This window comes from Anomaloglossus baeobatrachus, chromosome 5 (assembly GCF_048569485.1).
Source record: "Anomaloglossus baeobatrachus isolate aAnoBae1 chromosome 5, aAnoBae1.hap1, whole genome shotgun sequence".
NCBI lineage: Eukaryota > Metazoa > Chordata > Amphibia > Anura > Aromobatidae > Anomaloglossus > Anomaloglossus baeobatrachus.
The window spans coordinates 498,328,961-498,344,227 of NC_134357.1; positions in this window are offsets into that span (position 1 = coordinate 498,328,961).

Sequence of the window (15,267 nt, forward strand, 5' to 3'; positions counted from 1 at the left end):
TATAGTAGTTATATTCTTGTACATAGGAGCAGTATTATAGTAGATATATTCTTGTACATAGGGGGCAGTATTATAGTAGTTATATTCTTGTACATATTGGGCAGTATTATAGTAATGCTCTTACATATAGGGGGCAGTATTATAGTAGTTATATTCTTGTACATAGGGGGCAGTATTATAGTAGTTACATTCTTGTACATAGGAGCAGTATTATAGTAGTTATATTCCTGTACATAGGGTCAGTATTATAGCAGTTATATTCTTGTACATAGGAGCAGTATTTAAGTAGTTATATTCTTATATATAGGGGGCAGTATTATAGTAGTTATATTCTTGTACATAGGGGGCAGTATTATAGTAGTTACATTCTTGTACATAGGAGCAGTATTATAGTAGTTCTATTCCTGTACATAGGGTCAGTATTATAGCAGTTATATTCTTGTACATAGGAGCAGTATTTAAGTAGTTATATTCTTATATATAGGGGGCAGTATTATAGTAGTTATATTCTTGTACATAGGGGGCAGTATTATAGTAGTTACATTCTTGTACATAGGAGCAGTATTATAGTAGTTATATTCCTGTACATAGGGTCAGTATTATAGCAGTTATATTCTTGTACATAGGAGCAGTATTATAGTAGTTATATTCTTGTACATAGGAGCAGTATTTAAGTAGTTATATTCTTATATATAGGGGGCAGTATTATAGCAGTTATATTCTTGTACATAGGGTGCAGTATTATAGTAGTTATATTCTTGTACATAGGGGGCAGTATTATAGTTGTTATATTGAACCATGACTTTTAAACATTTCCTGCATTAAATAACTTTATGGAAACTGTATAAAACCTGTTGGCTCTCAGTTCTCTCCTTGTTCTTATATATAGGTGTTGGGATCATAGAGGCAGTGACGAAATGAAAACAGAAATGACTAAAATGCATAGACAGAACGAGAATCCAGAAATGCAGATTTATTAGCGGCGGTCAAGAGTCGTGTCTTTCCTATCCTGGCAGATGGAGCATTGCATAAGTGCTGGTTTGGCCATTGGACCTGCGGAAAAGCTGAATATTGCTGGTGGGTTCCAGACGGGGATGCCATAAATTACACTCAATTTCATGGTCTTCTGCAGGAAGATCTTATGTCACGTAGTATAGGAATGCCAAGAGAAACACTGTACATAGGTTTAGCAGACTGTAAGCGTCTGTCACGGGCTGCACGGCACTGGAAATTGCAATACTTTTCGCAGAGATTTGGGGGAACACTTGCTCATGAACCTTTTCCTGTCTCGTAATAAAAACCGGAGTGCGTTATTACGATTCCATCATAAAAGGCTGAAAGCGCGTTGATGAAAATGTGGGAATTCCCAGGCTGGAGGACTTGTTGCCAGACTGTAAATTACATGATCAAGTTGCAAACAGGAAGGCTTTAAAATAGCCGTAGACCTCAGTGTCTCCTCCGTTTACTATCCTTCTGCTAATTCTCCTTGGCATCTCCGGGAGGGTCTGGCCGGGAAGCCCAGATGTATCCTGCGAAGTTTATGTATGTAGACCTGTGGTCTCAAACCTGTGAGTCTCTACGTGTAGCAAAACTCTCAATTCTTGCCTGTTTCCTAGTGATGGGCGAGCGCTACAATGCTTGGGTGCTCGTCCCGAGTAACGAGCATAATGGAAGTCAATGGGAAACTCAAACATTTTTCCAGTAGACCCTCCCAGAAGATCCGAGTGGGCAAAAAACTCACTGAAATGGATGGAAACAACGCTGAAATGGAATGGGAACAGCATGGGTGACACCTGGACACATCTGATTCCCAGATCACTGCTCGGAACAATGTTGTCAGAGTATTACGCCACTTTATGGACTGACAATAAAATATACAAAACTGAAGCTAAAATGGGTTTCACCTGAAAAATTAATTTCCATAAAACTCATTACAAATGTAGCAAAAAAACCCCACAAAAATGCAATGTATGAACATAGCCTTAATAGCTGGGCCATCTCTCACCATATTTGTCACAATGTGACTGAGGATATAGAGAGACAGGGGCTCCTATGCTGTCCCTCACGCTAGGAGACCCTAGATTATCCCTAAACTCAGGGTTACCCCTAATGGTGGAGAGGCCTGAGTCTTCTGCTCTGATTCCTCCCTCCCACCAAGGAAGGAAGGGGAAGGGGTGGGATGGAAAAACAGATAAAGACAAACAGAGGAAAACCTAAACTCTGACACACTGCAAACTCACTGTTACGGTTGCTGCGAGCACTGGAGACTATGTCCAGATTTCTTGCTACTGCACATGTGCGAGCGCTGGAGACTAAGTCCAGATTTCTTGCTACTGCACATGTGCGAGCGCTGGAGACTAAGTCCAGATTTCTTGCTACTGCACATGTGCGAGCGCCGGAGACTAAGTCCTATCTTGGAGCCATTGCACATGTGCGGGTGACATCATCGCTGACACGAGGTCACATGTCTCTGACACCTTCTATGCCGATTGGTCGCTGGTCATGTGCTTGTGACGCCTTGCTCGGTGATAGGCCAGCATGACGTCACTCCTGTCATTCTGGCAGCGGATTGGCTCTGGTGTCCTCCATCTTGGATGAGGCACAGAGTCTATATAAGACCCTGACACACGCCGCATGGCACTCAGTCCTCTTGGTTCATGCATAAGAGTAGACGCTCTGTGCGCGTTCCTCTAGGCATTCCTCTGTCTATGCTAGGTGAGCGCTACCACCGGCAGGGTAGCGTTCTTATACCTTACAGCTTCGGCTGCTGTCCGTATCCTTACCTCTTAGGGGAGCGGACATAGGCAGGTGCCTGAGGCACATGGTCTGGCTGGGCCTTGTGGTTCGACTCGTAGGTGGACGTTGCCGCTAGGGTAACGTTCCTTATACTGCGTCTGGCAGTTGTTCGTATCCTCGCACACTAGGGGAGCGAACAGAGGTAGGAGCTTTGTGCGGCTTACGCTGCTGTTCGTCTCTTTAGCACCACTAGAAGAGCGGACCTAGGCAGGTGCCATATCTAGTGGTTCGTGTCCTCGCACACTAGTGGAGCGAACGCAGGTAGGAGCTTTGTGCGGCTTACGCTGCTGTTCGTCTCTTTTGCACCACTAGAAGAGCGGACCTAGGTAGGTGCCATTTCGCACACATTGCCTTTGTCTCTGTGATTATTAACAAAGATCATTCCACACACCCTCCAAGTAAGGGAGGAATTGCTTTACATACTTATTATATCCTTCTGTGAGTTAACAGAGGTATTGCACTCTGCCATAGTCTGCAGCAGAGTCTTTGCACGGTGGACCCTGACTGTCTGATACTCCTTTAGGTTATTATCAGACAGCCCCCCGTAACACTCACAGGAACAAACAATGACAGACTCAGGAGAAAAGCAAGAGCAGGAAGGTAGCAACAAAAGATAACAAGAGTTAACTCCACCACCGCACACAGCAGCAAGTATAGCAACCACCATATAGTCTGAATTACAGCACCTCACCAGATCAGCTGACATAAACTATAGCTGACATAAACTATAGCTGGCATAGGTGGAAGGATCCAGCCACCATATATAGGAGGGGAACAGATGTGATTGGATCCCCCAGAACATGTGAGCAAAGGAGACTAATATGCAGACCTGCGGAAATTAAGTCTTGCTAGCCTGGCAATGAACTAATAATCTATGATTAAGGGCACACTATATGCCTGAAGGATTTTTACAATGTCTGGACAATGTTTTTAACGATTTAATGAAATAAACCTCTAGTTTTTTTAATCTCTTGGATGAATAGTCTTCTAATTCCTCCCCTTTCTTTCATTGTGCAATTGTAAGAACATCAGCAAGACTAAGACTCTCCGGATCATTCAACGGCTTTACCTTGGGACAGATGAGCGTGTTGAGTTCCTATTTCTCCTATCTTTGTGAACTAACGATCTTTTGGTCAATATCTGAGTCTGGCTGCGCTGAACACAGACATCAGAGACGTTTTCAGGTAGGGTGTCAGAATCTGTAGTCTGAACAGATCTTGGCGCCGCATGACAGTCAGCAATGTTTGAAAAAACCTCCATGTGACTATTTTCCGTTGCCTATGACTATAGTAGATGACATAGTATAGTTGTAAATAAAACTACATAAACCGGTAGTCACTTATAAATGTAATTTTAACATTTTATTACCTTATCTGGGCATGTGGTGTGTGTGACATAGATAGACACATCATGTTTAATTCATGAAGGAGAGACTCTGAATTTCACAAAGCCTTTGCACTCAATGCAAGAATTGACAAAAATTAGACTGAAGATGGACTCCAATACACCCTGTATTACACCCTGTTTTACACATAAAGGAGGGCCTCATGCACAGTCTGTTAGAATTCTTAGGCAGTGGGACTACACTCCTACACTGATAAAGGCTATGCATTAAGTGCAAAGCTTCCTATAATTAGAAGAAGAGACTGCAATACCCCCTGAAAGACACATAGAGAAGGGCCTCAGAAAACATTTTTTGACCATTTTTAAGGACTGGGACTCTTAGACTGGTAAAGCCAATATACTAAGTTCAACGGGGTAGCAAATGTTATAAAGAGAAACTGCTATATAGGCAGAAACAGATTTAGAGGCGAGATTCTGATTCATTTCTGGTACAATATTACAAAGAATCTGACTCCAAAACTGGCAAAGGCTATGCACTCAGTGCAAGTCCTTTCTAAAATTGCAAGGAGGCATTGCAATACAGCGAGATCGAGACGTAGAGTAGAGACTCTGATTCCATTCTGGTGCAATTTTATAAACATTCCAACGTGAACTGGGAAAGTCTATGAACTTAGTGAGAGGCCTTTATGAGGCAGGGAGCACCTGAAAGAGGTGCACCAACGCCCACAAGAAGTGCGTTGTGAGTCACTTTCCGTGGTCATTTTCTCAGAGACTCAGATTCAGAGAGAATTTTAAAACCAGTGGAACGTCTACACTGCTAATGCCTTTGCATTTAGGGCAAGGCCTACAAGAAATTTAAAGGAGGGATTGCCAAACACCCTGGAAGACACTTAGAGGGGCCTCTGAAAACCTTTTTTTCCTTTTGGAAGAAATCGGACTCCTAGACTGGTAAAGCGTGTGCACTATGTGCAAGGTCTGACAAAAATTAAGAGGCACTCTGATACACTCTGGAAGAGACATAGAGGAGAGCCTCTGAAAACCTTTTTTTCCCATTGGTAACAAGACAGTAATTAATGTTCCCCACCATAGGCTTCTACTAATCGTGGCTGTTCAAATATTTGGGCATCACCGCACACAATCTCCTCATGTCCCTCTTGAAACGTGCATGTTAGGAGGCCAGAAGAAGTCATCAATGGAAAGTTAAAGAGTTTCTCGGAGTGTCCAAGTGTGGTGTTACTTGCCTCCTGGTACTTTAAATATCCAAAAAACTGACCCGCACATCCAACAAATGTGAACAGGTCCTAGCTGAAAAAAGATAGTAACTATAAAATAAATTAGGTTCCCGGATTACAGATTACCTTGCCGTTGGTTTCCAGGCTTACATGCATTTGCCAATACATAACTAAATATCTCTCTTTTGCAGTAATGCAGTACCATATTTTCCCTTATACATTTTGGCTTTTCAGTGTGCAGCTGTTTGCATTTTATAATATATATTGCCTCCTGGTACTTGACATGGTGGGAGGAAGGAGGATCAGGGTGTGTTTTTATTTGGTCCAGACTATTGACTACTCAGACAGGACCGTGTGGAAGACAGGGTGATGCTGGTAAAGAAACTGGAAGCATTATCTGCCATCCAGACTACAACCTGATTGCACTGTTCTGGCTTCAACAGTGGTGTCCCAAGCCACCATACAAAGTGAAACAAAAAGTTAGATCTAGACAATAAGTGTGCTTCAGGTGCTCCCACAGCAGGCCCAGTCAGTTTTCCCTGGCCCATGGCACCATCAGCGGAATATCCACTTCAATGTCCCTTTCCGCACGCCTTGCAGATTTTCAATTATGTACGCAGACTCAGAGCAGTGTTATTAGAGACTAAACTCTATTTAAATTGGCCCTGAAAGGACTTATGCTTGTTTGTGGCAGCACCAAGGACTACCGCAATGAACCCTGCCTAAAATGCCTCTATTACGCTATCCCTACTCCAGAAGCTAACCCTACACTAATTACAGCAAAGAGCAATATTATTAGAGAATAGAATGTGTATAAATTAGCCCTGAAAATGACTGTTGGTTGTACGTGGCAGCAAGTTTTGTAAGGCAATGAACCCTGCCAAATGCCTGTAATACAATTTCCCTACTCCAGAAACTAACCCTCCACTACTTTTCAGACTCAGAACAGTTAGAGTTATTAAAGACTAGAATCTATTTAAATTGGCCCTGAAAGGACTTTTGCTTGTACATGGCAGTACCAAGAACTGTACTGCAATGAACCCTGCCATATATGCCTCTAATGCACTATCCCTACTCAAGAAACTATATAGGCACTATACATACAGTAATAAAGCAGGGGAGGGAAATTAATTTTCCTCAGGCTCCATAGGATTCAATGGGTGTCGTGGACATTACACCATTGCATTAGAACTTTAAGGATTTTTTAAAAAAATAACAAATTGGTGAACAAGGGAGTGTGGGAGAGTGTTTATTCAAATACGCTATTTTTCCCTGTGTGTGTTTTAACTGTAACTTGCCGGGTTAGTAATGGGGGTGTCTGATAGATGCCTCTCCATATCTAAACCCTGGGATTGACGCTAGCTGTCAATTCACAGCTGACATGAACCCCATATATTCCCCAATTGCCACCACACCAGGGAAATTGTGAAAAGTTGGGCAAAGTGCTAGAATTGGCACATCTAATGGATGCGCCACTACTGGGGCAGCTGTGGGCTTCTTTTGTTAGGCTGGGAAGGGCCAAATAACCATGGAGCTTTCCAGGATGATTATAATATCATCCTCCAGCTGTCTGCTTTACCTTGGCTGGTTATCAAAAATAAGGGGACCACATGACTTTTTTTAATCATTTATTTTTTCCCTATCAACATTTGTTTCCAGGGCAATTATCCTGATATTACCACTATTTTGCTTCCTTTTGCAGCCCCTTAGCCCTTACTACGAACATTTTAGAGCACCAAAGTTCAGGTCCCCATTTACTTATATGGGATTCGTGGACTGGTGTCAAGTCCGGTTACCGAACCAAACTTTGAACTAATATTTGTCCCAACCTGATGAATCCGAATCCGCTCATCCCTACTCTTAGTACATAAAAATAAAAAAGTGAAAAACAAAATAATCTGTCGTAAAGGCAAAGCTGGCTCAGATAAGAGTTTAAGCAGTTTCACTGTCCTTTAACAAGCTGCTCTTTGTACTGTGTACTGCTGATGCTTTCTCGTATTTTACCTTTCCATAAGGTTAGATTCACAGCTATAATGTCCCCGATTTTGCTGATTTTAGTAGGAGTTTATCTAAACCCATTCACAGATACCTTGCGCATGTTTTACATAGAGACAGGAGAAGAGGAGACATCATAACTAGTGACGAACAAGCGTGCTTGGCACTGCTCAATACTCAATCAAGCATTGGGGTGCTTCGGTATTCTCATTACACGGCCGAATATGTCGGGTCCTCTAGCGCCATGATTGAGTCCCCGCCCTGCATGTTTCGCAGCCGTCTTTCAGCCACTAGACATGCAAGGATTGCCTGCCAATCACTGTAATGTGCAATGTCATAGCCATATTGGCTACTGGTATTACTGTAATTAGCTGGCTGCATTGCATGAACAGGTCTTATATGAGACCCAAGGGTGCGATGCTCAGCACAGTGCAGTTCAGTGTACGTGGAGTGGGAGGAAAGGGTTAATCTGTGCTGCCTTGTGGATACAGGAAATCACTTGGGAGAAGTAATCTTCGTGATTTTATTATTCAGTGCGTTTCAGAGCCTATACAACTCCTTCTTCAGGAAACAAAATCACTGATGTATATCATTTTGACTCCTGAAGGAGTTGTATAGACTCCGAAACGCATTGAATAATAAAATCACAAAGATTACTTTTCCCAAGTGATTTCTTCTATCCACAAGGCAGCGCGGATTAACCCTTTCCTCCCACTCAGTGTACACCAATTCATCTCCTGGGTCTGCGGCAGCCATTGTGGTGATAATTTCGGCTCTATTGATAGTTGTGACACTCACAACTACCCAAGGTGAGTGCTCCTGTGCACATTATTCTATTTTCTACCAGGATAAGACAGCATCTGAGCTTCTTTGCCTTTTTCAGAAATAATTTCACAGTGCAGTTCAGGGGGAATTGATGTAGGAGGAATAGCTTAGATTAGAGCAGGCATAAAGGCAGGGTTTTACACATGCATCCTTTAGCGCCTTTCATGTGGCACTAAGGCTATGTGTCCACGGGAGAATGTAGCTGCGGATTTTTCTGCATCAAAATCCGCAGCTTTCCAGCAAAATCCGCACCTTTTCAAAGGTGCGGATTTGCCGCGGATTTACCGCGGAATTGCCGGGGATTTGATGCGGATTTTGGTGCGGATTTTTTTTTTGTTTCCCCAATTTTAAAGCCAAAATCCGGATGAAAATCCGCAACAATAATTGACATGTTGCAGATTTTTCCGGATCAAAATCCGCACGAAATCCGCAGCGGAAAAATCCGCAGCGTGGGCACAGCATTTCCCAAATGCCATAGAAATGGCTGGGAAGTACCTGAGCTGCAGATTTTCGGGAAATCCGCGGCTTTTCCGCGAGAAATCCGCGGCAAAATCCGCGCATTTTCCGCAGCGTGGGCACATAGCCTAAAGGGTGTTTTTAGGCTGGTTTAATGTGATAAATAAATAATTTTAAAAAAAAAAACAGTGTGGGGTCTCCCTAATTTTGTTAACCAGCCAAGATAAAGCAGAGCTGCAGGAGAGAGGAAATGGACTTTAGCATGATGAGTACCCGCAAGGTACTTGTCTCGAGCACCCTGATGTCCAATTGCGTATTGAGCACTACCAGGCACGCTCACTCATCACTAGTGATCAGATGAATTGCAAAAATTGCATTGAAAATTAAATAAATTACAGAAAAAAACATTTCCACTGAATTTTAGCCCAGCCATTAAATAATGTGCTTACATCAGTGATCTTCTTGTTAGCTCAGGAGAAAGTGTGAACAAGGACAAAGCAGCTAATATCTGCATCATACTGATTCGAATTTCTAGAGGCAATGGATTGCTGTAAATAGTGACTGGTGCTTGAAATCATTGTTTTCTTCTATTAACCATAATTACCTCCAAAAAAAAATGTGCCACCCCTGCAGCGGTCGAACCAATCAGATCCAGGGGTGATTACTCGTGGCTTGAGGGTCTCCGGACCCGGTGGCCAGGGGCCACACTCGAATGAAGAGGGGATATATACAGGGGAGAGTTAGTTCGTGACACCACCTGTGGTGTACGGTAATTGGGAGTACCTGCGCTGCCGTTGGGAGTACCCAGGGTGATGCAGTGGGGCAGCTAAGGTGTCATCACCCTCAGCGGGTAGGGGAAGGCCCCGGGACTCGGTGGGATGCAATGGGAAGCAGGGGTCACTCAGGTACTCACTCAGTCAATTAGCAGACGCCGACAAACGGGTAAACCAAATCTCGGGATATCGCTGCTGCTTGAGGGGAGCACATCTAGGTCCCGTCCCCTATGGTGTTGCCTGGTGATCCGTGACCTGCCTCCTGGCACCTGTCCTGGACCGGTGACAGCGCCAGGCTGCTGACCGTCCTCCTTGACAGGTCCAAGCACCTAGCCTCAATCCCCTGCGACCGGGGGTCCGACTCCTCTAGGTCCAGACCATCGTCTGCAACCTAGAGAGCTTTTCTTGGGAGCCACCACTCCCAAGCTCCTCTCACTCACTCCCTTCACTACCAACTCTCTACACTCCTCCCCTCCCCTCCCTGACCCCCCAGGTGGGCGACTCTATTCCACTCAAGCCGTCCACTGGTGTGCCTGGTGGGTGTGGTGCAGTGTGTATCTAAGATTTGATTTGCTGTTGGAGGTGACACCACAAGATAGGGACCCAGAACCATAAGGGACTTGGAATATTGCACAGAAGGGCAGTTTGTGCAGTACCCTGTGACGACCTGATAGTCCAGGGGCGTCAAAAAAACATGCAATCGTCACTGCATTACTTTAAAGGGAACATGTCACCAGATTTGGTGACTATAACCTGCGGCCACCACCAGTCAGCTTTTATATAAAGCTTTCCAGAATACTGTATATAAGAGCCCAGGATGCTGTGTAGAACATAAAAAACACTTTATAATACTCAGCTAGGGGGCGGTCTGGTCCGATGGATGTCTCTTCTTTCTGGTCCAGCCCCTCATCTCTGTGGCGATCTACGTCCTCCTTCTTCTGAGGCCCATGTGCATGATGTGTCCTACGTCACACACACTAGCCAGCATTGAGGACCTGTACAGGCGCACTTTCATCTGCCCTAATCAGGGCAGATCAAAGTATTGTAGTGCGCATGCGCAGGGGGTCTTTCATCTTTCCTCACACCTGCACATTACAGAACTTTGATCTGCCCTCAGCAGGGCAGATCAAAGTGCGCTTGCACAAGATCGCAATGTCGGCATGTGTTGATGACATACGACAAGTAAAGCACAGTGGGCTGGGTGGAAGGAGGATGGTGACCGCCACAGAGAGGAGGCGCCAGACTGGAGAGCAGCAACAGCCCTCGGACCGGACCGCCCCCCAGGTGAGTATTATAAAAGTGTTTTTTACGTTGTACAGAGCGGCCTGAGTTCTTATATACAGTATTCTGAAATGCTGTATATAAGAGCTCACTGGTGGTGGTCGCAGCTTATAGTTGACAAATCTAGTGACAGCTTTCCTTTAAAAGAACTTTAAAGATGAGGATATTGCTGTTTGTAGGATTGCCACTAAATCAACCATTTATCTGATCATCAAGTTCTAAAATGAGAGAGATTCAATTGCTGTGAAGAAAGCTTCAGAATGCCCAAAGAAATTCAGCAAGTGTCACGACTTTCTACAAAGGAGGATTCCGCTATGGAACCAATTCAACACCAGTGCAGAGCTTGCTCCGAAATGGCAGCAATCACGTCACATATATGGTTACTCAGGTTTTGTGCTCAATGGTGGCTTTAAATCAAATGGCCTATGAAAGAATCTGTGACTGCCACCCATGGCTGTCAGAGGACACTGCTGCAAATTATTTTTCAGATCCCTCTGTGGTTCCATATGTAGACTTCAAGACAAGTTGCGTGCAACATGTGACTTGTCTGCTACTTATGTGCAACCAGGCTGTTAAATTTACAGCAGAATCAGAGCTCTACAGTAGTCGCAGACAAGATGAACAGACATTTTTGATTGCGTGTCTTGTCAAGAAAATCCTTGTCTCGCGACACGTCGTCATGTAGACCTACATTTCTCCTCGCCTTCTCTTCAGTTGAGGTGAGTAGGCAACAGGAAATTAGGTTCACTGCACCAGCTCCCCAGCACAATGATAAATGCAGGAGAACTGCACATCATAAGGCAACTCCCTAATATGCAGGTGATCGAGAACTTAGAATGTTGCTGTACGCACTGCGACTACTCTGCCTGTATACTTTTTACATAGCAACAACTAGTCCTTCCTTAAATAACTTGGTTTACCCTCCCCCGCCTGATTAATATTGCAATGTAAAGATATACATTTATAATGACGTTACATCCATTATTGAATTGCTCGCAACATGCCAATTTCATGCTCTCTTTAGCAAAGCGCCACATGTGCTTCATTTAAAAACTTTCCCTCATGATAAATAACAATTGCTTAACATCTTGTCATGAGTTTGTCACGGTCTGATGTGATCTCAGGGGGATCTGGGATCAGAAGGTCAAAGTGTATTGTTGATCATAGCTTCGATTTTGTGCCCGTTTGTCATTTACCCTGATTTGGAGTTTATTTAATTAAATCCGGTACTGAAGGGGTTAAGGTTCATTTCTATCCTGCAGTGATCTAACATATAGCTGCAACCTCAGTTGCAGCCACTCCCTTATGCTATAAATATCCGCTCCTCCCTATGCTGGCTACAGCTCATACCTATGCTGTCCACTTTGAATGAGCCAGTCTCTGGAGAAGCTGAGGTGTCGCTTCTGTTGCAGATGAAAAGTTCCTGCTGAAGAAGCTGTGGATTATTATTTGTTGTGTCTTTCACCAGCTGCTTGTCTTACCTTCCTCGTGTTGTCTTATTACAATGGCGAGACTAGCATCTAGCTGGCCTTCACTAGTCAGGATGAAATTAGGGCTAGAGAGGGCCTAGGCCCATTACAGCACATGGGGGAAATGACCCATCTAGGGAGTGCAGGGATCAGCCTCAGGTAAGTATTAGGAGGTGACCCTGCTCCCCTTTCCCTAGCGTGAGGGCCCATCATTGTATTGCTACCCTGACTTTTCCTCTGTGTTGCACTGCTCGCCTGGAGTCCTCTCGTACCTGGTGTGACACCCGCAGTTAAATTGTGACATATCTTTTAGTAAAACTTTGGTATTGTGCGATCCCTCTGTTACTCCTCCTGCACATTGGGCTTAATGCTTATTACTGGCAGTTCCACTTTGCTAATAATTCATCATTAGGTGACCCTACCAACAAAAACGATGTTGATAGTTGCCTACAATGCCTGAGAATCAAAGATGGGATGGTAAACTCAACCCAAAAGTTAATGATCCTTATTGATTTCGGGCAGTACCAAGTGTTCTAGTGTTAAATATCTTGAGTTTACATTATGTTTGAAAATATGAATAACCAAACTGAACAACCCTTTTGGAGGCAGTGGCAGGTGAAAAGAAGTTATCATCTGGATGGGTAGATCAGTGGGGTCCAAGCGGTTGGAAGAGGGCACTTTTATAGACTTAATTTGTTGCGGGCAGGGGTGACTGACCACGGCAGGGAAGGCTACCCGAGGCGCTCGGATCCGGGATCGTGGCTGTGGCTCGAGTGACCACCGGATTCGGGGTTCGCGCAGCAGCCCGCCGCCCAAAACAATAAAAAGGGGAATTTACAAGGGAAGAGTTTGTCAGTGATGCCACCCGTGGGTTGCGGTGATGATTGGTGGCACCGCCGCTGCCTTGGTATAGGGCACCCGGGGCTGATGGAGAGGGGCAGCAGGATGGTTTCCCCTCCACGGGTAGGGGAGGTGTTGTCCCGGGGCCCAATATGAAATGGGCTTGGGCCTGGATCCTCAGGCACATCCTCTCTGTCTGTTCCGCAATCCAATCTGCAGTTCCGGAAATGGGGCTCTCCGAGTGCTGTTTGCCAGGCTGCTGTGACAGCTTGCCGCGTTGGTGTCCAGGAACAGGTTTCTGCAGAGTCCTGGTGTCCCTGCACTTTATCTTCTCTGGTCACATGCCGCTTTTCTTGCCCTCCCCCTTGGTTTTCCAGCAGCAGTCTTTCTGCTTTGGGAATCACCGGGTTCCGCCCGAGTTCTTAGGGTTTTGCGCTCTTTTTGGGGAAGAAGATGGTGAGGTTGTTTTTGGCGCCAAGAATGGCGGGTAAGATGGCGGTGGTCCAAAAATGTCTGCGTTTCACGGTTCAACAGTTCAGAAAAAGGCGCAATTCACCCAAATCAGCGGATGGGGTAAGAATCCTGTTTGTGACGCCAGAATTTGTTGCGGGCAGGGGTGACTGACCACGGCAGGGAAGGCAACCCGAGGTGCTCGGATCCGTGATCGTGGATGTGGCTCGAGTGGCCGCCGGATCCGGGGCTCACGCAGCAGCCCGCAGCCCACAACAATAAAAAGGGGTATTTAAAAGGGAAGAGTTTGTCAGTGACACCACCCGTGGGTTGCGGTGATGGTTGGTGGCACCGCCGCTGCCTTGGTATGGGGCGCCCGGGGCTGGTGGAGCGGGGCAGCAGGATGGTTTCCCCTCCACGGGTAGGGGAGGTGTTGTCTCGGGGCCTAGGTGTATGGGGGAAGGATGCTGTGGAGCGTATTCTGCAGGGCTGGCCCGGGTGGTATTGGTGTACTCACAGTTCTAGAGAAATTCACACAAAGTCCAAGTGGTAAACCAAAGTGCCAGTGACCGGTGACCTCCGGCGGGTGTATTCGAGTCCCACACCCTGGTACAGCAAACAGGGGTCCCTTCCTCCTGCACTTAGTGTTTGTGTCCTTAGTATGACTACTCCGCTTGAAACGGGGAAGTCCACTCCCGGTGATTCTGTGTGTTGGGAGCTGTGGCCCGCGAGAACTGACCCGTGGAATCTTAGCAGGCAATTGAGGAGCCCTATTCCCCTCGTTGGGCTTCCGTCTCGCTCTCTGGGCTTGCTGGTGGGACAAGACGTGGAATCTTGTCTCCTGCTGGCTAATTGACAAGGGACTTGAAGCAGTCCTCGCCCTAGGGTCCAGGCACCCCGACTGTGCACGGCCTCCGGACCGGATTCCCGCTGTCGGCACCGGCGGGCTACAACCCTGCCCCGGTCCACTTAAGGTCTCCCGCGACCAGATCTCCATCGCCTGTGGCCCTGTCTGCCGACTGCCACCTAGTCAGTAGTCCGGTAGTCCAGGGGCTCCAATCCCTGACTACCCTGTCACTTCACACTCCTCTCACTTCCTCTCTCTCCTCAGAACTGTCTTATTCGCTCCCAGAACACCTCAGGACCCCTAGGTGTGCGTCACCAACTGCTTGGCTCCGCCCACTGGTGTGTCCCTATTGTCATGGGGGGTGACTAAGCTTTGCTGGCTGATGTTGTGTACCTGGGTGTGGGTTTATGTTGGTATACCAAGGAGGATGGAGTCCTGCACCTGGAGGATTTGTGCAGTCTCTGTGACAACCTGGTTTTGCCAGGGCATCACACATTGACTCTTTAGGGGTGTTCTTGCAATCAGAACCTATCTCTGATCTGGAACTGTCACACAGTGTTCAGCTCTAAACTCGTTGAATGTCATGGTGACTTCTGACCCTGTTCACACTGCAGAGTCTGCCATGTCACACTATGGTTTCCCTGATGCTTAGGAGTTACACAGTCAGACTCGGGCATTGACCAGATGTGTGCTTATCAGTAATCAGTCTAGCAGATGTTAATTTCTGCTAGCCTGTGGATTTCTGCTAGGGCCACAGTTTACAGGAAATCTATCACAGCCACCTCTGCCGTTCAAAAGGTGGTAGAGTCCGTTCCTCCACGCAGATTATAGCTTCCTTTGCGATACCGGTCCTTGTGCTGTGGTGATCTCCTGTGCTTATTTGTTGTGTAAATATTCTCATTGTCTGTTTATTTCCTTCCTGATTCTTTATTTCCCCCCTGAGCACATATTGTCCATAC